This window comes from Anoplolepis gracilipes, chromosome 15, assembly GCF_047496725.1.
Source record: "Anoplolepis gracilipes chromosome 15, ASM4749672v1, whole genome shotgun sequence".
In the NCBI taxonomy this organism is placed as follows: Eukaryota; Metazoa; Arthropoda; class Insecta; order Hymenoptera; family Formicidae; genus Anoplolepis; species Anoplolepis gracilipes.
The window spans coordinates 6,283,041-6,307,452 of record NC_132984.1 but is presented as its reverse complement, the minus strand read 5'-3'; the positions used below and the strand labels follow the sequence as shown (position 1 = coordinate 6,307,452).

The 24,412-nt window shown below is 33.9% G+C and overlaps 1 protein-coding gene and 1 pseudogene across 2 annotated transcripts in view; both read left to right on the top strand.

Moving 5' to 3' along the window:
* The window catches only part of LOC140674183 (uncharacterized), a 257,866-nt pseudogene that overhangs the window by 124,129 nt on the left and 109,325 nt on the right, over positions 1-24,412 (top strand).
* Positions 1-24,412, top strand: part of Utx (Utx histone demethylase) — an 85,651-nt gene that overhangs the window by 13,206 nt on the left and 48,033 nt on the right. Inside the window, exon 1 of one of the 2 annotated variants that reach the window (XM_072907046.1) lies at positions 10,424-11,136. The exons of the other annotated variant lie outside the window; for it this stretch is intronic. The gene's annotated coding sequence lies outside the window, so the exon portion shown is untranslated. Of the gene's footprint in view, positions 1-10,423; positions 11,137-24,412 lie in introns of those variants that run through there. 2 annotated transcript variants of the gene reach the window in all.

Genomic DNA, 24,412 nt, shown 5'->3' with positions numbered 1-24,412 from the left:
TTATTTTAATATTATTATATTGTTAGCAATATCTTTAATAATTTTATAAAGTTATATTAAAAAAAATTTAATATAATTAATGTACGTATTATTAAACTATAAAATATAAAAATTCAATTCATAATAATAGCATTTTAAATAAATATGATCTAGTTGTATAAAAATTACCGCTACCTTTCGCAGACGAAATCGAATGCAGAGAAAAAGAGAGAAGAGAAAAAAAAAGATATTTTCGTCAAATGTTTTTCTAGAAGTTTGAATTATATTTTTATAGATTTAAAATCAGCTTTTATAATAGGTCGCAATAAAGGCCTAAACGAGGTGAAGGTTGAAAAGGGAGAGCCGTTTACTCATCCCCTCGCAGCTTCAAATCAGTCTCGACATAGTAGATACTAGATGACGGAAGACATTTTGCGATATACACAGTATCCGATCTCTTACATAATGACGCATATATATAAAAATATTTTTCCTACTGGACTTTTGAATACCAAGGTACGAAGTGTGTTTTATCTGAGGGAGAGGGGGGGGGGAGAGAGAGAGAGAGAGAGAGAGAGAGAGAGAGAGAGAGAGAGAGAGAGAGAGAACTTCAGATGCAATATTAGATACTTCCAAGAGAGATTTATGCATCAATATTTGAAAGCTGACAGTTGTTGACAGCTGGAGACGTTTGAAAAAATAAACGTGGCGTTAAATAGGAGCTGATCGGATCAGCTACGTCAAAAATTAATAAATTTAATATAATATATTATAGGAATTTATGAATTTCACTTGTAGAATGTAATTCAATTTCAAAATCGTAAATTTATCTTATATTGAATTAACTTTTTTATAGTGACTTTATCACGAAAATTTTATAGTGACCGTAACTGACAAAAATTCATGAAAATATAAATTTTAATTCTACAAGGTAAATCTTTATTTTGATTCATTGTCAGAAATTAATTATTAATTTTACATTTTGAAAGAGTTTTGACGTAGCTGATTCGTCTTTCTTTCGTAGTTCTTCTTATCTAGAAAAAGGAATAGAGTTTGAATTCTTTAAATATGAATGTGTGTATCAAATTGTATGATACACGTTCAATTCCAGGGAATGTGCCTATAACTCAGGAGGATGCGAGGAGGATAAATGACGCGGAGCGTACACGCATAACTAAGCCGGGCTACGCGAGTTTGTCGACATTGTAACCCGTGACGTCGAACGACGACGACGACGACGACGACGAGGACGACGACGCTGGCGGCGGTGGCATCGCCTGCTCCGGGACCCTCGATTCGCGTCCGCGAACCTCGTGACGTCAACGCACTACGAGCCGGGCGTGCGCGAATCGCCGCGCACCACGTCATTTGCGTGCCTCCTCGCTCGCTCGGTAGCTTTCTCGCGTCCTCGGCTTCGTATCTCGCGCGCGCTGCGGAGACAGCGGCGAGTCACGTGACGTCACGGCACGAAATCGGGAGGGGGGACGACGCGGCGCGCGCGCGCGAAGGTGAACGACCCCGCGGACAGAGTTCAATACACCACGACGACCATACATTGAAGAAGAGAAAGAGAAAAAGAGAGAGAGAGAGAGAGAAAGAGAGAGAAGGACAGAGATACGGATAGTCCACGACGACGATGACGACGACGAGTTCCTCTCCGTCGCTATTTGTAATGTTTCGCTGCTGCCTTCCTTCCCGTGGAAGGAAGCAGCTCCCTCTCTCCTCCACCCTTTCTGTGTCTTATACCTTCTCCTCCTTCTGCCCTTCCTTTTCACATTATTACGCGAATCGCGGCGGCAATCGCAAGGTGAGATTATTTTATAATCAAGTTTCTCTCTACATAAAGATTATCAAAAATTTATTATATATTGATTTAAAATATAAAGATAAAAGGGAATAACGCGTTCTTTTCGTAATTATTATTTTAAAAAGTGAAGACAATATATTGGCCAACTTGCAAAAATCTGATATTTAAAAAAAATATCGACATCAACTGTAAGAATTTTTGTGTTGATTATGAAAAAAAGATTATGCATCGTTTTCTATTGAGAGAATTTTGTTTACATCAAGTTTGATAAATCTTTGTTAATTTATAATATAAACAACAAAATATAATATAATTAAGCATTTAAAATGATATATACATACATATAATTTTAAATTTGTATATATTATTGAATATTAATTATTCAATATTTTCAATTAAAATATATATAAAAATAGTAATTATTATTAAATTATAATATATAATTTAATAATATCTCTCTCTCTCTCTCTCTCTCTCTCTCTCTCTCTCTCTCTCTCTCTCTCTCTCTCTCTCTCTCTCTCTCTCTCTCTCTCTCCCTCTCTCTCTCTCTCTCTCTCTCTCTCTCTCTCTGTCTCTGACCGGATGAATTAATAATGTATCTTTTTATATGCATATCATGATTAGAATTTTGTTTGAAAGTCTGAAACTTTGCTAGAATTTCACACGAGGAATTTCTCACGTTCCAATATTTGCCGCGATAACTTAGTTCGCAATTCCTGAACGGCATCCGATCGATCTGCTTTTATTTCGGTGCACCTCGTTTGTTTTTCTGCATTTAGCTGAGGAAGTTAAAATTAGTCGGTGCGACGCCAGCGTTACATGTGGAAGTCACTGACTTCCAACGATGAACTGGTCTTTCTTCACGTAAATAAAAAAAAAATTTATTGCGCTAACGCGAATAAAAATGTGAGTTTTACGAGAAGAACTGGATATAATAAACAGATTTTTATTATGCACTGATTTTCCAAATAATTAAATAATGAAAAATATTAATTTCATAAAAAAAAATTATATAAAATTAAATAAAATGAAAAATTTTATTTGATACAATTATTTTAAAAATTTATTTTAAAGAACTTTTAAATAAATGAAAAGAATTATTTAGTATAATTGTTTTATATTATTTATTTTAGTAGAATTATTTTAATTAAATTAATTTTTTGAATATCATAATATAAAAAAAAAATTCTTTATACGAAGTTGATCGTAATTTATCCCAAAAATAAATTGCATTAAATGATTATATATGAAAAAGGAGAGAAGAGAAGAAAGGATAAATTTATATAATATCAAATTAATTATGACAATTATCTATTTTGAGAATGAAACGTTTAGTCTCTTGTTTTGGCGTTAATAGATTGATTTGATGACTGCAATTAACAATGAAGCATAGGAGAGAAAGGAGTGGAGTATTTAATTAATTATGATTTATCAATTTATTATTGGAACGCAAACACATAGTAATAGTTCCATTGTTGTTTCCCCCGGGAGTGCGGAACCCCGCTAGGCGACTTACACGCGATCATTTCTAACGGATGACGTGAAAGTACATATGCTACTGGCACGAGACTGCACCTTGCAAAACGAAGTGCGTGCCGTCGCCGCGACCACGTGGCTCGGACATGACGATAAGATCAGTGAAAACCCACTAGGCCAAGTTTGTTTCGACTCTCGTAACTCTTTTTAGGTTATCGACATAAACTTGATCGACATAATCTGATTTGCTCTTTAAAGGCGAGGTTATGTGCTGTCTTGACGTAACGTTTTTTTCTTCTTGAACTCGATGACCGCAGAATCTTAAGGCGATATTTACAATACACTGAATCGAGAAGGACGAAGTACTTTGTTGTACTCGTTCGTACAAAACTATATAATCAATATTTTATACATAGATAATTTTTATCTTGTCTCAGATCTGCAAGAAAAAAAAACATAATTGCACGCAGAACATTAGAAGCAACTGTACATATGTGTATTGCTTATTCATTACTGAGAACGAACTAAAAATAGCGCTACTTATCTAAGGTCATGCGAGTTTCTCAAACATGACTGTCATCGATAATTATTTGGCGCATAAGCTGTTTTTTTTTTTTCAAACTGTTCTATTTATTTGCTTCACACACACACATATATATATAATATATACATATATATATATATACACCCTTCCAAGTTCAAGATGTAGTTTAACATGAGATTGTGCTTTATTTTTCCTCACTTTTTAAAAATTATAGTTGATATGATACATGCTTGAAATTTGTAAAATTGATCGATAATAGATTTAATATCCAAATTTCACACCATGTTGGACAATTTTTCCCTTCCGCGTAACACGATCGACTTGGATCGATTCGACTGAAAGTAACAGCGTTTCCTTTTTGTAAAAGTGAGTTAGCGAATGAGCGAGTGTACTCGCTCTCGTATTGGCGACGTTTCAAGGACAAGGCGCGGGTTTAAGACTTTAATTGCCGGCATCTTGAACATTTTCTCACACAGATGTTACTTTAACTTTGTCAATGATTGTATCGCTGACTTAGAAATGTTGACAGATCGGAAACTTGACGATTTTTGGTAGATAAAATTTTCAGGTGCAGGTGGAATCTTCGCTTAAAAATGTACTATTTAAAAATATAGTTTTCCACTTCAGCGATATGGCTTTTTAAAATTGTTCTTGTATAATAATTCCATATCAATATAATTCTATATGTATATTAAAGTTTAAGATTTAAAATTATTTATAATTTATTATGCATTAATTAAAAAATATTGTTAATATATAATACATATAATATATATATATATATATATATATATATATATATATATATATATAAATATTTTTTAAATATAAAATTTCACATCTGATACAATATTCATATTTAAGTTTTATAGATCTTTCCTCCCTTATGAAATTATTACATTTTTATTATTAAATTTTTAATTATTAATTTTATTAAACAATTTATGATTTATTATATAATATAAGGGAGGAAAAATATCTATAAAACTTAAGTATGAATATTGTATCAGATGTGAAATTTTATATTTTAAAAATATTTAATATTATAAATAATAATATAATAAAATGTAGATGTGATAAAGTTAATAATTAAAATGGTAATGTAAAAAGCTTTTCATAGTGATACATAATTTGTTTTTTTTTTTTTAATATAGATTTCGTATGATTTGCCAGGAAATGAATTTTTTAATCGTGTTTGCTCTGTTCTAGTTTTTGCGAAATATTTTTTATTACATTGGCGAAATTAACTTAGTAAGAAAATATCGTGTGATCCTTGGCATATGTAATTAAACGGTGGTATAGCGATGTTAGTCAAAAATAATTTAATTCCGTCGTGAAGCCGACGACGGTTAAAGAAGGAAAAAAGAACGGAGGAAACCAGAGATTGCAACCGCCCCGCACTGTGTGTATTTTGGTAACGAAACTCTCGGCCCGCGGAATTTCATTTTCTTTCTCGAAACGCGAACGTGGTGTTTCGAAGCGCGATACTTTTAAATCCTCGAAAGATTTAATTTCTTTCGGCGCGAAAACGTCGTTTCCATGCAAGTGGATTTGCACGTGTTTAAAACATGCATATTTATTTGACAAGTACAACGACATTTTGCTATTGAAGTTCCATTTTCGTTTTTCCTCATTGCAATTTTTTTTATTTAAATAGGATACATTTTAAGCAGTCGTTCTTGATGCAAATATATAAATTTTTTGATGATACGTCATCATACATGTTTAAGGGAAAAAAATGCGACATAAAAAAATAATTCTTTTATAAAACGTACTCTTTTTTTACAGAAGAAAAATAACCTTCTTTCTATATAAAAATTATTTCTTGTCAAATATTTCGCGAACAGAATTAATTTCTGTTACGACAGGTCGCATGTAACAAATGCATTACTCTATATGTGACGTCTATTAATTTTCACTGCAATGCGTTCGTGATGTAACGCCATCCTCTGTTATGTTGATTAGCTCGTTCAAGACTCACGCGAGACAGGTGTATTTTTTGTTTTTTTTATGCTGTTTAACTCGCCGTAAACGTAAACGCTCGCGTAAAGTTCGTTACGTGTGTGGTTCGCACTATTTATAGATTACAGGATTAACGCGCGTAAGTTCGATGAAGTGAGGTAACACTGTTTGCGCGCATTCGCGTTTTTACATAATTAACCTTCGCGGTGTTATTCGCCGCCCCGGTATATTGCATTCCCGTCGCTCACGCGATAACCGGCTCGGATAACGGGTCCTTACGCAGCCGCGAGTATTAATTCATCTCGTGCTCTTGCTATGAATCGTACATCCTGACAATCGATTTCCTATACAAGTTTTTGCGTTACACTCAAAAAAACATTTTTTGCTAATATAGATAGATTTCCAGTTGTCTCGATTAAAATTTATTGCTATTTTCGTATCTGCCAAAATATTGTTTGTCACATATAGAATTTATAGCAATAGCCTCTAGAAAATTTAGTTCCCATTACCAAATATTAATTACAAATATATATGTATAGTTGTCCTTAACAAGATAGACGTCACAAAAAAATTTTCTGTCTAAATTATACTAATAGTACAGAGATAAATTCTATCTCTGTCATTTAAATTGATTAAGTACAAAATATATGCAGTATTACAGTAATAGAGTCATTCACAAAAAAAATAAAATATTATAAATATATTTTTTTTATTAAGATTAAGTAATATAAATGCCGAATACACTATAAAAAATAATATTTTATTAATATGTATATATTATTCAGTATTTAATTAAAAGTCATTATAAAAATTTGAAAAATATCACCTGTCTTCAGACGTGATATGACGTCACGATATATGAGACAAGTTTAGGTGACTGCATGGAAATACAAACACCGTGTATAAATATTTGTTTTATTAAATTATTTTTATGAATTTGCATAATGAAATGACATCAAGGATTTGTACAAGCAAAATCCCATAATTTACCGAAAATAATAGTGATATTGCTGCATTTGAATCGAGTTTTACTCGCATGTAATTTTCTAAATCTTCTTGCAATAGTTAATATTAAATGTTATTTAATTTTGTATAAACTATAAATTGTATAAATGCATAAACAATGTAAATTTTGCCATTTTAAAGCTTCATAAATAATATTTTACACATATATGTATAAAGGTTATGACATATTCATAAATATATTATTCGTATAAAAATAAAATACAAAAATTAAATTAATATTTCGGAAATCTATTATACATATAATTATTATAACATTTATGTCAAAATAATTTTTGCACCAATAAAAAGGTGCAATTAATGATGTTTCATTGGGATCACGTCAAACTTGTTTTATCCAAATTTTTCGTGTTTCTCCTTTTGGAACACTCACAAATATTTTAGAAGGAGTTTTTATTGTTGTATTTAAATATCCTAAACAGTATTTATATACACCTTTTCGTTTTTTAATTGCGAATTATTCCATTATTCATTCCTTATGATGCAAGCTATATTATATATCGTGACGTCATGAGCTAATGGGGCGCTTCTGGCTCTTTTCAAACGCTTTTTATTTTTAAGTTATTTTTATGTTGTTATAGTGATTCTACCGCATATATTAATATTTTTTTATTATGTTTTTAGAATCTCTAGTTTTATTTGGAATAATAAAAAAAAATTCAAAATGACCCTATTGCTAATCATTTATCTGTTTCAGTTTATTTTTTACACCTAGAAAATTTTTGCTGAAGTTGCAAGATCATTTTTTTGAGTGTTTCTTACAACAAAAATAATTTATGCATCGATGAAAAAAGTAAGATACTAACAACTATTGTGATACAAAATATATATTAAAATTAAATGATATAAAATTAAAATCAAATACATATTAAAATCAAAATCACGAAAGTAATTTCGACAACGCATGATACCTACATAAAGTTTAAATTTATACAATATATATAAAAAAATTATTTTGTATGACACTACTATGTATTATTTCATGGAAACTTGTAAATTATAAAGAATGAATCTAAAAATTTTCTGATAATTTTACACTTCATATTTGATCAAAATCTGACTACTTAAAAAAATGTCTATTTATAAAAAAAACAATCTAATTAATATTAACTATAATAATCAGTTTTGTTTTATCTATATTACATTAATATGTATTATATATTAATATCATCGGATTAATTTTTAATTGTGCTTTGTCAAATATGTTGCGTTTTATATTTAGTTAAGTTATATAAGTTGCGCTGAAGCTGGTCAAAAATTGACCGAAACGTTCGCATTCGTTGTCAAATGATTAGAATAGTAAATATTTAATAATAAAATAAATAATTTTGTACGCTCACTAATTACTGAGCTTGGGCCCTCATTAGCCAATTTTTTATTTTGTTTTGTATTTATACATTAATACTGTGATTAAGAAAAATACACATAAAAAAATAATGTCCCGTGGATATAATATATATCGACGTCATTTTTGGGCCTTATGAGACTATACTGACACTTAAAAAAATGATCTTGCAACTTCAACAAATTTAGGTGTAAAAAATTAACTGAAACAGATAAATGATTAGCAAATACTGTAATACTGCATATGTTTTGAAACTTAATTAATTTTTTAAATGACAGAGACAGAATTTATATCTCTACTATTAATGTACTTTAGATAGAAAATTTTTCTGTGGTGCCTATCTTGTTAAGGGCAATTATATTTGTAATTAATATTTGGCAATAAGATCTACATAAGTTCTACACAAAAAATAACAATAAATTTTAATTAAGATATCTAGAATCTGTCTACATTAGCAAAATATTTTTTTTGATGAAGAGAAACATCGATAAGTCTTTGCTGAGGCGCGAGACGTTACATAAATCTGCTGATATGTATTTTATAATAATAACAATAGCATTAGACGCTTTTTTTCTTCCAAATAAGTGAACAGCTCGATAGCTTCAGCTTCGTTTTATATCATTAGAAAAACTTTTGAGAGTCACTGCGGCGGACGAGTTTCTTCGTCGCCGATTCTCCGGCGCAACAAGAGAAACGAAACCGGAAACTACCGTCGCGTGTATTTCGGTAACGGAGGTTCCGGTAACGGAGGGTAGGCGGGGAGCGGACCGAAAAAAGAGCAGCCGCAAAATTCCGGAGCGGCGACGCTTCTCTATTGCAGGGGTAGAATTTTATATATATATATATATATATATATATATATATATATATACATGTGTATATATATTCACACACATGTCAAAGAGAAGAAGACGGCTGCAATTCGTGCGTGTCAGACGTATAATCAGATGATTACGCTGTCATAATGATGGACCCGAATTCTGAGTAAGTCGGATCCCATCTTCCTAAACGTCTAGTATGCATAGTCTATGGGAAATTTTTGGCGCTCTCCTCTTCTTCTCCAAAAAAAAAAACGCACCGGTTCCGAAGATTTCGTTCATCTTTTTGCTCTTTCGAGTCTCGATCCTAAGAACAATCGAAGGCGTTTATTAAGTTCACCTTCGGCTTTTACGTAAGCATTCCATAAATTCCTTAAAAACATTTATATTTAAAAGAATTTTCATCTCTATGTCTTTCTCTCTCTCTCTCTCTTTCTCTCTCTCTCTCTCTCTTTCTCTCTCTCTCTCTCTCTCTCTCTCTCTCTCTCTCTTTTCTCTTCTTATGATATTTTAGAATTATCATGCAAGTTATTGTTATCGATCTAGAATATATCCGAATAATTTATTATTCAAATATAACGCACAATACAGAGTATTGTTATGATTTTAATATTACGATATGTGTATGTGAAATGTTAGGTCTGTTTACATTCGCATTGTTCTATAACATGTAAAAGAAGCTCGCCATTGTTTACATAATTGTATAGTTCAACTTCATAATTGTAGAGAACAAAAGGAATTTGTGATTATGTGTCATGTGTCTTCATAAAGTACATTTAAGTATACCTTCCATACATATTTTTACAGTGACATTATAAAATATAGATAATTAAAATAATAAATAATTAATTTAATGAATGTGATTATAAAATTTGTTTGGCAAAATCTTTAACATTTTTTTGACTTGTTTTCTCTCACAAAATTATTTTTTTCTTTATTGCATCGTTACTCATTTGGACACCATGTTTATTTTGACTTCTTTTTTATTAATTATCATATATTTATTAATATTATAAATATAATTCTAAAATATCGTAAAATAGTGCTGGAAAAAAATTCCTAATTTTATTCGATTATCAATATTGTCAATTTTATTCTTTTGAGTATTCTAGGCTTATGAGATGAATAATGCGAATTTAAGAAATTTGCGTATCTGAATCTATCGCATCGGCGATAGTTTGGAAGAGTCACACGCAGCTTCCAGCAGCTCGATGCCTTACATCGTATCGCATCGCATCGCATCGCATCGCATCGCATCGCATCGCATCGCATCGCATCGCATCGTATCGCATCGTATCGCGTTGCATCACGACGAGGGTGAACGCGCGTCGGGCGGTGGCTCGGCGACGAGTGTTGCGGAGCGCTGCTCTAAAACAGGGCCGTTACGCATGCGCGCTTCCTCCTCGCGCGTTCTCCTCCCCGCGAGACGCGGCGGCGGCGGCGGCGGTGGGGGGAGGTGCGCGCCTCCTAATCCCGAGAGTTGCCCTACGCGCCGCTAACCGCTAGTCACTAGTCAGTCGCACGAGAGCCTTCGACGTGTGGAGGTGTCTCCGCGCTCCGCGTGCGTTATCGCCGCTCGCTCGCATTTCTCTCTCTCTCTCTTTCTCTCGCTCTCCCCTCATGTTTTGCCCCCGACCCGCGCGACGACAACGCATCGTTATTATCACTGCCATTAGCATAGTATAATAGCACGACACTGCCAAGTGGGCGAAGGCGCGCGCGATCGCGAATATCGTGATATACATCGCGAGACGATCGGAGTGCACTTCACACCGCGACGAGGACGAGAGTGCTCGTTCGCGGTGTCCTCTCTCTCTTTTTCTCGTTCTCGTGATTTCTATGTGTTCTCTCTGTAACGCTACATAATAAAACACGCTCACTGCCGGAAGCGCGCGTTCGAGCAAAACAGCCGCAAACAAACGGCCCGACGAAAGAATACATGGTCGGTGTCATGGATCGTCGCTGAAACGTCTTTCGAAACGACGTCGGGTCGGGGGAGAAGGAAGAGCATAACCAGAAGATCGAGGATCAGGACGAGAGGAGAAACGGAAACTTGTGTGTACACTTTATCGAAGGCGAAAGGAGGAGAGAGGCGATCCACCCCCCCCCCCCAAATATATATTGGACGACTTGAGATTTAAATCGTCATTGTCGCCGCCGCTGCCGCTTGGAGATTTAAATGGTGAGTGTTGCGCGTGAAGTTGGCGGCGCGTCGCATTGTAAGTTGTCTCCGGCTGTGTATGTGTGATCGACGCTCTCGTGACGCTCGCGCTTCTCTTCGTTTATTACCCCCGCGCTGCACCCACCGGACTTCAACCCTCCTCTCTTTATCATCCTTTCTCTTCTTCATTCTTTTTCCCTCTTGCCCTTCCTCCTCTTCTTCTCCATCTTTTTCGAATCGGAGGGGGGCCGCGCGCGCGAATTTTTGGCCAGTCCTCCGATCGATGCCTCGGGGACGACGCTTTCGTGTACCGCCCTCGGCTCAGCGCTCGTCCTTTGACCCTTTTGCTGTGCAAGCGGCATGCGCGCAGGGCGCAACTCCTCGGAAGGGCTCGCTCGTTTGCCTCGTCGACGCGCCGAAAGTCCCGAAATATCCGAGTCTATCTCATCGTTTATCGTTTGGACATTTTATGCATCGCTCGAAAACGAAAGTGATACTCTTTAAATAACATGATGAGATATTCTGTGTTATATTTTAATGCATTTTATAACGTCACGGAGTGATAATGAGCTTTCAACGTATAAAAAAATATATTTGTATACAAATTATTCTTAAAAATGAATCCTTTTACTAGATATATTATAGACTTTTATTATTTTATTCGGCAGCCTTTGTCAAAGTCTGAGATTATAATTTTTTTATTATTATTAGATTGTAAATATTATAATTGACTACAATTGAATATTAAATATCGTATATATTACAGATTTTAAATTTAATAGATAAAAATTTTAGATGTTTTAATAAATTAAATATTATAACTATACATGTTTATATGTTTTGTCAACGAGATTTATTGTGTGAATAATATTAGAAAAATCTGTTTTGACTCTTACACTTTCGTGTCGAGTAAGAAATTGCTAGGGATACGGCAGGTAAGAAGAGTGTCCTCGGATCATGCGAACTCGTAATCGCGTCGCGAAGGAGGCGACTGCAATGCACATGACGTTTTCGTGTGGAAGCGGTACTTCCGGCCATTATGCTCTCCCGTGGCCTTGATGAGGCCTTGCTCTAAATAGCGAATAAACGCCGAAGCGCCAAAGCCCTGCGAATCTAAACGCGACTGTAAACCTTGGCATTTAGTGTATTAGACCCGTTAAATCTTCAACTTTTCACCGTTATCGCGATAATTCGAGTGAAAAGAACAGCTCTCACGCGAGTCACGAAAGGAGAATCTCTCTTGAAACTCTATTACAATAAATCCTCTTTTTTTTATTTAGCACAATTTATATTAACAGTTAAAATTAAAAAAAGTTAAAATATAGGTAAAACCGTAAAAATAAGGGTGAAAAAGAGATTTTTAACATATCTCGTTAATGAAAATAAATTATTAACAACTGCATGCATGGCTCTTTTGAAAGGACCAATCGGAGGCGGAAATGGAAGGTGTCGAGCATGGAAGTGATATTTAGTAGAGTCATTAATTATCACGGTTCAAGTAAATGCAACAAGTCGCATAAGTGCTGCGAACTATCGATAATAATACGCGAAAGGTCGAAGTCTATTGATGCGCCATAACTGTCAGAGTCGGTTGATACATGATGAGAAACTGGGTCGTGGCTAATCTTTTGACCGGTTACTTATTGTTCCTAATTTTTAATTTTACGAGCTGGCAGGAGAGGAGAGGGAGTTAATAATAAAATAAAAAAATAAATTATATAAATAACATTTAGAAGTACGGAATTTCTCCTAAAATTATTCCAAAAATTGGAATATATTGTTGGTGATATAATTTTATAATAATATTTTTAACAAGACATATCTTTCTTTTTATTTAAGATATTTTTATTGCTATTGATTAACTTGTTAAATTTTAATTGAATAAAAAATGGTGTGCCATTTAAGAAAGCTAATTAAAAAGAACAATTCATTGAAATTAATTAAATAATTAGCCTACTCAACGTTTCGAAGAAATAAAAATAAAATTTTTCTAGTATATTTTAGTAATTTCTTTAGAAATTTATCTTGCGCAGCTTCTGATATCATTGGTTCAATTTTTCTGTTTTTTTTTCTTTTTTTTTACAAATGCAAGTATAAAATTATACTTGCGACTGCAGGATCCGCGGGGGAGGAGGAGGATAGAGGGGGCGAGATGGTGGGAGTCGGCGCAGAATTTAAATTCTCGATCTCTCACGGTCGCTGACCATGGCATTCAGGCAATGCCACCTCGCGCAGAGTGTTGTTGAACGAGTTGAAGATCACTGGCCCCCGGCTGTTTCTCGGTCAAAGCTCGGCATGGCGGAGAGCGACCGAGATCGATGACGTATATACGCGTGTGCGAGAGAAATCATACAAGAAAAGAGAAAAAAAAGATTAAAATTGTCAATGGCAAGCTTCCTTAGAATCGTGACAGAGTTGCGTTCCAAATAAGGTTTGTCGAATGTCAATCGTAGTTACGGTCTCAAATCAAATTTGATTCAACTTTGGTAAAGATTACTTTTTTATGAATTTTTATTTTGTATAAAATATTAATAGGCAAGAAATAAAAAATAAAATTAATTAGAGAGATAGAATTATATAGTACACATAAAACATATAATTTTAATAATGGTTAAATTTATAAAACTACATACATATGCGTTACCAAAAATATATAGCGAATTGAATTAATTGAGTTTTTAACGGAGCAACAAATTTTTATACTGTGTGTACTTTATTGTGTGACAATTTAATTTGAAACAAATGCTCTTTTCGTTTACATAAACTCTCAATCGTGTCAATTTTGTTACTAATTTATTTCATTATCTTTTTTATCACGTATATCAAATAAATAAATATTTAACTTTTAATTATTCGATTATTTTAAAAGTGAAAAAGAGGAAATAATCCATAAAACTGAATGTGAAAATGATACTCGTTAAATATAATTTTCACATTAAATATTTATATTTATCACAATGAAAAAACAATAAGAGAAACAAAGAAAGTAAAAATACCATTCAAAAATTTTTAAATATACAGACATGGTGTTATTTTTATTGATTGAAAAAAAAATTAATATTCCTGACAAATACTAGGTTTTTAAATCATTAATAACGATTATTCGTTTTCCGTTCTTTTTGTGGTTTACAAGTATAAAAAAAAGTGGTGAACGGTACATTCGTTTTTTATTTATATTTCTCTCGTTGGCCATAATGACAAGTTTATTAATCACGATTACACCGGATTGCGATGTATACGCGATCAGTGACCGGCACAGCGCACGCAATCAGCTGATACGCGTGATACACGCGCGAATTAATATCTCCAGTGGGTTAAGAGTTGTAATAGCGCACACACGCTAATCGCGGGAAACGACGTCATTTAACCTCTCGGCGACTTTCGAAGTATTTATCTCCTCGCCCCCCCCTTTCCCCCTCATTGGTTGGCATTTATATCGTTCCTCTCGTTTCTCCCTTCTTGCGTCGCTTCTCCATCTTTTTCGAATTGTATTAACATTCCCGCAATTTAAAAAAAAAAATACGAACTTTGCAACTCTTGTATTCACACTTTTCGCACAAGAGTAAAGCTTTTTAAAATCCGTGAACATTCCGAGAACATTAGATTTGGTCTGATAATTTTTTAATACAGTTATATTCAATTCATATATGTATATAATTTAATGCAATAAAAAAGTATATTAGATAAAAGGCGAGATCGCGTAAATAATATTAATAAATTTCACAGAGAATTTATAAAAAAAATTCAAAGAAAAGAGAGAGTATAATCATTTTTTTCTATAGGTTTTTTAAACATTTATAAATATAATTTTGATTTCCAAATTGTATTACACAATTTTGGAAAATTTGATTAAGGATGTGAAAATAGACTATTTCAGTGCACGTGTAACGCGTTAAAGAAATTTTGTTGAATTTTTCATCGCAAAGGATGTCCAGGGGGATTGGACCTCGGGTAAACAATCATATGAGTCATATATTAATCGATAAGAGGGAATGTTTACGAAATATGAAGCAAAAGGTTTTCATTGCCTAAATTGAAGTCTGGACGCAGAAAAATCGGATAAGATCGATCATGTATGGTCACAATAGCGAACTTTGACCACTCAGGGGACTGATTTTACTCATAAGATTATACCTAATTTTTTAATCTTTATATGATACCCTACAATCCTAGCAGTGTCTAAATGCTGCTCACTGAGAACTCAACTTCAATAAGAAACTAGACCTAATCCTTTCTGAAAATTGTGTAAGCGCAACAAAAATTATATCGATATAATCGCGATCGATTTCCCATCTGTCAACGCCGATAACCAAAACCTCGAAATTCAAAAATTGACAGAAGACGTGACAGTTGGCAAAGGATCATCTAAGAGTGTACACGCAACGGCAGAAATGGTGTCTGTCGGCAATTTCAGGATCACACGCATACACATGAAGTTAGTACATATGTATACGTATGATTTCTGTTGTATATGTGTAACGCTGAAGTTGTCGACGGACATCATTTCTGCCGGTACCCGTACACGTGCGAGTTAGCGAAGGACCGTCTATCTCGAAAAATAGTGAGCGAAGGACTGCTTCACTTATTTGAATTTGTGTAGAAGTTTATTTATTAACGAGTGTCTCAATTTATTTTTATTTTATATTTTTTTTTGTAATGTGTTGTGTGTTAAATATATATATCTGTTTGGCGTTAAACGAACATGTCATTTATATAAAAAACCAGCCTCATAGAGAATTGCTTACAATTGTAACATAATGGAACAATTTTAAAATCAAATCGCATGCAGTGTAAAAAAAATGATGACAAAAAAAAAAAAAAAAAAGATTCTCCTTCGTGTGTTAGAAAAATAGTTTTCATTGAGATAGTCCCTCAGAGTTTTTCGCGAAGAGGGTTCCAATTTTTCCTTCGAATTGCAATTTAATTTCTTATTTAATTCCCCATTTTTCTATAAATTTTTACCTTAGGATAAAAACGATTAATTACTAAATTCGCGCGAGTGACTAATAAAATTTAAAGTAGATCTTGACGAAAATTCACTTATTGTAACAAAGTGTCAAAAATTAGCAGAGATAAAATTAAAATCCCGCGGGAGTAATTCAAGACTAGTTTCGCAAGGAGGAAAAAGCAATAGAAGGAGGAAGACGCGAGGAAGATGCGTTCGCTCGCACGCGTTTCGCCTGAGGAGGAGAAGCGAGGATGATACAGGTACTAGAGAGGAGATCCGGTCGTTGACCTCTCGCCAGCGAACGGCCCTCTCTTGTGTATATACGTACGTACGTATACGCACGCAGCTCGTACGCTGTTTCGACCAGAGTTTTCGTTCGTTCGAGTTTCTTATCGTCCAACGACAACGACTCGTCGCCAGCTCCCCGAGACGTAGATAAAGAATCTCCCTCGTGATTGTGTAAAGTTTTGTGAAAGAGGACTTGGCGTCATTGGCTTAATTTACACCGACATATTTAGGTACGCGTACTAAATACTACTGGCCAATCACAGCCATTCCATTCTTTAGAAAACTGGCTAGTATAGTACTTAGTACGCGTATCAAGTGCTCGGTATAAACTAAACTATTATATTCATTTATTAACTTGATACCATAACAGTTTTTGTATAACCCCATAGTTTTGATTATGACAGTTTTACAACTGTAAACGTCATGCACTCTATGGTTGACAAAATATTGTCTTATTAATAAATACTGACATCAAAAAGAGAAAAAGAGAAGAAGAAGAATTATCATAAGATAAAACGTTTCCATATCTGTACGTCGAAATCAATATTATTCCAATATCAATATAAGAAGCAGTTCAAATCTTAGAAAATGATAAAATTTATTTTAGATAGATCCTAAAAATGTTTATTGAGAAAAAAAAATTTTTTTACTAATATAGGCCCTTACATGCTATCTATAGCGACATAAAATGATAAAATCACTAATAATTAAACTTAAAAAAAATATATTTTAATAAGAAAAGTATAAAATGATATTTTATTATTACTCGTCATCACAAATAATCGCGCTTTAGCTCTTAAAAATATTCATATCGAGATCCAGCTAGTCGCGCGATTTAATGTTGGACATTGGGAATTTTTATACTCTATTTTTTAACTAAAGAATTAAGTCTACATTTTTAATTTAAAGGATACATTTACATATTATATGTGAATGAACAAATGCATAAATATTGTAATGCTTATAATATACAATGAAGTAATATACTAGATTTGTCAGAAAATATTTCTCCGGCGAAATAGAGTTTATTTATTTAATTTCTAAATTTTCATACGTGATTCGTATGAAGGGCTTACCTATCGCTTTTTTTCGTTTTTGCATTCATGAAAAGAGGATATTTGAAGGTCATCCTGTATTTACCGTGAGCTTAGCAGGCCGCGTAGTTTACCGCTAAGCGGCAACAATCTCCCGAGCTCTCTCACGAATTAAAAAAAAAAAAAAAAAAAAAGAAAAACCGGGCCTGCTCGGTGTTATTCGCTTACTTCTAGCACGTCGATATTGAGCAACTGATCTTATCTGGATTCTCTCGCTTTTATTCATTTTTCCTGCTGGCGTACACGCGCTTTCGCGTTGAAACTCCCGACAATTTCCGGCACGTACGTGAAATCTTCCTCGCACTTAGTCACCGACTTACAGTTAACTTCCTGCGCCCCGTCATCCTGTCTGATCGCGTGAGGCTGCTCCTCGAATGAGCACCGTGAATTATTCTCGTTCTTCTTTCGGAGGAGACTTGCACGAACTTAAGAAATACTTCTTGTAAGACAAACGAACAAAAGGACACATGGAAACCATTGAAATGAGCAATAAAAGTATCAGTTTGCGATTTGAAATAACTAGTGGAGGGGGGGAGGAAGGGTCGATGTTTTCTTTCATATAATTAATTTGTCGTTCATTCTTTATTCTTGATATATTCTTGTATCCTACGCGCTTCCTCTTGCATTTGTATTATATTTGCATTCGACGAGAGCGCAATTGGTGGCGGAAACTAGAAGTGGAGCGGCCGAAAGTGAATCTCTCGCTTTCGCGCGCGACCCTGTCTATTTCGCTGTCGCTCACTACGCTCGTATAGCCCCTGCCGGGCCTCAGAGGAGGAGGGGGAGGGGAGAGAATCTACGGGGCCCTTGTCGGCCCCCCCCCGAAAACTGGTTCTCCGCGCCGGGGCCTTTCGTGAGGATCCTGGCACGCATTCGGTAAGGACATAACGCCGACGCTATTCGTGACGTCTATTGGCGCTGCTCGTCGGGGCCCTAAGGCCCTGGGAGGGACGAACGAAGCAGTCCGAATCGCGTACGCGCGTTCGTAGACTTAGGAATTAGGACTTAGATTTAGGAGTGAATTTTCGTGTCGAGTCCCCCCCTCCCAGTCTGGTCCCTCTTCCCCCCTTCTCTCTTCCCGACACCATCTCCGGGCCCTTTCTTTCGCTTCCCTCTTGGGTTTCTCCTTTGCCTTCCTCTCGCTTTCTCTCTTCTGCGCGGGCCCACGGGAGTGACCCTGAAAGTTCAACAGCCCTCCCTCGAATGGCGCCCTTCCCCCTTCGTCCGCGCGTTGCACTCTCTCGGATTCTCCCTCTTCTCTCTTTCTCTGTCTCCCCTCCTCCCCCTTCTCGCTCTTTTCTTCTCCGCCACCCCCTCGCCGTTGTGTCCCTTCTTCCCTTTGTGTTGCGCGCTGAAACCTAACTTTGCTTAGGTCGTCCGTTTGCGTTGATGCATCGCGTTGCGGCTCTCTTTCGCTACGTTTAGTAAAGTTTTAACCCGGTGACTATATAGGGTAAAGAGAGTTTTCAGGGTAAAAGGAATATAGCTCATTAGAGGGAAATATGGGGTCAGTCAAAACGACATCGATTACTTTGACATTTTTTTTCGCAATCTGAAAGAGAGGAAATTTTTCGCGTTTTATATAATGTAGTTTTTTTACAAAATAATATTAGATATTATATATATGTATGTAAATTTTTACATTTTCATAATTTTTTTTATTAATAAAATAATATAAAATAATATGTTAATATTAATAATATATAGTGATGAGGACTTCGAATCTCGAGATTCACATCGGGATCGGGATTAATTAGTTGTGATGTTAATGTAACTTTGTTTGATTATATTTTGATACGTTTATGTTACGTTAAAAAATTATTCTTTTTTGCCAAAAAAAATAGACATTTCTTATAATCCTTGGACTTTTATTTTATCGGTTTTGTAAAATTATGTTCCTTCTGCCAAAGAATAGAGGCTTGTGATGTTAATGTAACTTTGTTTGACTATACTTTGTACGTCGTTTGTTATATTAGAGTGACTTTTGCTTATTTCAGGTTATAACGGACTTTTTTAATAAATTATGGGTATTTTCTTTACAAAGTTACTTTACCTTTTTTAAAGAATTCTGATCTTGAAATTGGGATTGTTATCCTTAATCTCGAAAATATCGAGTTTGAAATATTAATACCGAGATTGAAGCCCTAATAGTAATATATGTATTATTAATATAATATTAATAAAATAATATTATATTAATGTATAATACAGTAGTTTTATATAGTAATATTATAATAATATTATATAGTAATATTATATAGTAATATTATAATAATATTACAATAATGTTATAACAATATTTCTAATTTGAAAAAACAAAAAGCACTTGTTAAAAAGAATTTTGTTTTCTATAAAATTGAGAAACTTGCGAAGAACAACAATAGTTGAGATGTGTGGCGAGGGCCGTGAGTTAACGTCGCGGATTCGAAACGGGCAACCGGTTTACCTGTTTTCGAGCGAAAAGCTCAGACCCTAATTGAGAGCGAAGCAATCGGAAGAGAGGAGGATATCTCTTTCTAAAGTGAAACTGAAACATCCGTCCTTGTCACAGCGATCCTAGTGGTAGTTCGAACACATGCCAGATGTTTCGGTCCTGTGGCGCGCTCGCGTTTCGAGTACACCCGGTAGAACCCTCGACCGGCTGGTTCGATAATACTCGCCTGATCGATATTCTCCGCGCTGTGCACGAAACCACAGTTGCGTCTAAATTCGGAATCAGAGAGATTCGTCCTGCTCGGAAGCAGGGATCGGAACCGTTATAATGCCGGTGAGGAATTTTCGATGGCATAGATACCATGGCGGCGAAGAGGAACATGTGATGGTGGAGCCACACACGATTAAGCGTCCAATAAAAAAAAAAAAAATCGATTTTCAGTCGACGATCGAGTCATTGTCAAAAAAAAAAAAAAAAAAAAAAAAAAAAAAAAATAAGGATAATTTTCGTGAAACTAATCGAAGTTGTGGACGGGATTTCAATCTTTATTGCAAAGTTTGCCCATCGATGCACACGCGACTTTGCGCCATCATCGCGAGAGACTCTGTTTGTTTTTCGTGTAAAGCGCAGCGAATTTTAGCCAATCGTCTGTTAAAAAGAAAAAAATACTTTAACATCTGAATATAAGTATAGGAGTCGTTTTTTTTTAATCATATGAAATGTTAGTTAATTGATTTTTCCAAACAAGGTGTGTATGAAAAAATCAATATAAAATAGTTTTGTAGTTTCCCAAACACATGTCGAGAATCGAAAATATATTTTCAGTGTCATATGCTATTATGATTATCATCATGGGATCTTCAAAATTTTAATAGAGCATAAAAAGAGAATATTTTCTTTAGCGATTATCTTTCGTAGAATGACTTACGGATTTAATTATTTCTAACAATAAGATATTTTCATTCTATTTAAATTCCTTTTATTTTATACAAATAAATAGAAATAAATAAATAAATATATATATATATATATACATATATGTAAAATAAAAAATATGTAATATAAAATATATATAATACAAAACAGTATTTTATTTAGGTTTTGAAAACATTTGTTGAGGATTGAAATTGAATCTCTTTACGCAATCAGATAACATACTTTTGTCCTTTAAATTTTGCAACTTGTGCAAATTTCGCTCTTGCACAATATAAACTTGTTTATATACCTATACAATACGTTATTCTCTCTCTCCTCTCCCATCTCTCTCTCTCTCTCTCTCTCTCTCTCTCTCTCTCTCTCTCTCTCTCTCTCTCTCTTTTATCTCGCGGCATTTTAATAAGGTCGCGGACTCTCTTCCTGCTTCGCCTGGTTCCTCTTGTCAGCTGATGATTTCGCGCGCGCACAGACACATATATGTATACATATTATATATATATATATATATATATATATATATATATATATATATATTAACCATGCTTTATAAACATGTGATATGTACATACAACGTACTTGAAGGCCTCGTCCTTCGCTTGTGCGGGCACTCGAGGCTTTGCATCGCACGCACACGCACAACCACACATATTATATGTGTATATATATGTATATATATATATATATATATGTATACGTGACATACGGAACCCCGGTGCATTGCCGCATTCTGCGAACGTCGCATTGCACATGCAACAACACGAGCCCGCCATCGCAACGACGACACGTAATCAGCGCTTACGTCACCTTTGTATGCGCCATGCGTGCGTGCGTGCGTGCGTGCGCGCGCTTCATTGTTCTCTGTATATCTTCCAGAGAGCGCGTCCGCTATTTAGCTATACGGGGTGTTCGGAAAACGTTTTAAATAGATTGTCCGACGAGATCGAAGTCAATTTAAAAATCATCATAGTAGTAAATAACTCTATCAGTTTAAAAGAATTTTGCATGCAATATAAGATATAATAATACGGAATAGATAGAATAGTATTTTAATTATTTTATAATAACTTTTAATAATTTTTTTTATATAAAGAAAAATTTTAATTTTTATTAATCTGAATATGTTTATATTATTTATATATGATTATTAATGTAATTATATTTTATATATATTTATATTAATTATATCTTTGTTATTATTATTAATATTATTTGAAAAGGCAATTTTTCAAATTTTGATCTTTGTTTAAATTTTTTATATTAGTCGCCGATATTATATATATTTATTTATTATTATATATATTTGGAAGTAATTAATAATTAAAATTTGTAAGAAGACTAAATTAATTTAATCCAACTCGTGATTTAATTAATATTGCTATTTATAGTTCATGAGAATCAATAATTTAGTCATAGAATAATTACCTCCGATTTCATCATAAATAAATAATCGATAGATATATGCATATATATATATATATATATATATATATATATATATATATTTATTTATATATATGTACATTTTTATATTTGCATCTATAAAATATTTTTCTCACGCCACTATTGTCTCGGGGATCTAAATTTAAACTCGGCGTCAGCGAGCGTGTCAATTAATTTCTAGATTTAAATAGATACTCGTAAGCCTTCTTTCCTCTCCGCTCTCCCTCTTCGTAAAGACGCGCGAGTGCATCGTTTCCACGTGCCGTGTTTTTGTATTCTCGCTCTTGCCTTCCGTTCGATAATCGTTGCGCGCGCCTCACTCATCCTTAGCTAACATAAGCGACGTATGTATAATAAATACATATACACGTGGAGTCGACGATAAATATGAATGCCGCTTCTTGCATTCGTCGCGCTCGCTCCAATAACGGACGTCGTTGGTCTCGATCTATCCATTGACTGACTGACTGACTGACATTCGAACGTGTCACTGACAATGCAGTCAGAGAGAAGAGTTCTTGCACTACGTGAGACCTGCTCAGTTCCTGCGAGCATGTAAAAGTATCGGATCGTTACGTGTGAAACGTCAAACTCTCTCCGAGAGCCTCAGTTTTATGGAATGGTTTGATACTAAAATATATTTTTTTCTTCAATTTCTATCTCTCGCAATGTACAAGAGAGAGATATCTCTAACAGCTTGTAGTATTTATCATCGTAATTATCTTGAATCAAATTTTTTTTCTTCGAGGAAAAAAGTTTTTAGAGAAATGAAACCTAGTTTTTTAAAATACAGGAATTAATTTAAATTTTTAAAAATATTTTTAAAATTACTTTTCCGTTATTTGCGAGAGCCTTTGTGAGTTTTTTTATTAAAAAGCTATGCATCCAAGAATTAAAATATGCAAACTTAAATTATCATGCAATACAGTTAGAGATGTAAATAGAAAAAAAAAACTAAATGATCAGGTTTTTCTGTGAAAAAAAGCTTTGCTTTTTTTTTCAAAATTTTGTTTTTATATTCATTATGTTTAACATCTTTATATACTTATTATTACATTATTATACACTTAAATTATTATATAATATCTTTATATATCTTTTAATATTTAATATATTTTTTATTTATTTATATATCTAATAAAAAATATGAAGAAAAATAATATTATATTATATTAAAGAAAATAATGGACATTTTTTTATTAAAAAAAAAATAAGCTTTTAAATATCTTTAAATACGGCTATTTTGGTTATCAACTATCGTCGGTGAAAAGAAAAGCATATTTACGTTCTTCTCGGTGCGCGGTAATTGCGGTGCGTGCCTCGAAGGTCGAAAGCGTCGTCGTCGTCGTCGTCATCATCGTCATCATCGTCATTATTCAAGTACGACATACTATTGGTAATGCAAACGGCTAATGTGCCGTTCATGGTTACCACGACGATTAGCAAATACCATTAATGTTTGATGGTTTATGAGCTTAATGGTTTTGCGCGGATGGAGTATGTTAACCATTTCGATCTCGAGTAAGGGCTAAGAAGAACGAATGCTGTAGTTTAAAAAGAAACACACACACACACACACACACACACACACACACACACACACACACACACACACACACAGAAGGAAGATAAACTCCCATCTCTTTAATCGTGATTTTTACTTACCGCGACAAACATACTTGAGACTGACTGCACATGTATGATCTCTATATTATATATATTAATATGAAACATTTTTATTTCTGTACATATGTTTTTGTGCTATAATAAATATACTTTTAACATAAAAAATAATATAAAACAAAAACAAAATATATATATTTATTTATTTTTATAATATATTTTTTATATTATTTTCTTATGTTAAAAAATATATAAAATATATAAAGATATAGAGAGATATAAAAAAAAAATAAATATTATGATATATTATTTGTAGAAAAGTACATATACCCATTATATATTCTTCGCGATGTAGAGTCACCTTTATTAAGTCTATATAGAGGCTACCTACTAAACAAAGAGCGTTCAACCATTCTGATTTAACCGGTTATACACGTGTGCGCTGCATAATCGACAGCGCAGTAAGAGAAGTACACGCAATTGAAATCGATCTCTCGTACGTATAATCCACATTTATCGTGAGGCCGACAGGAA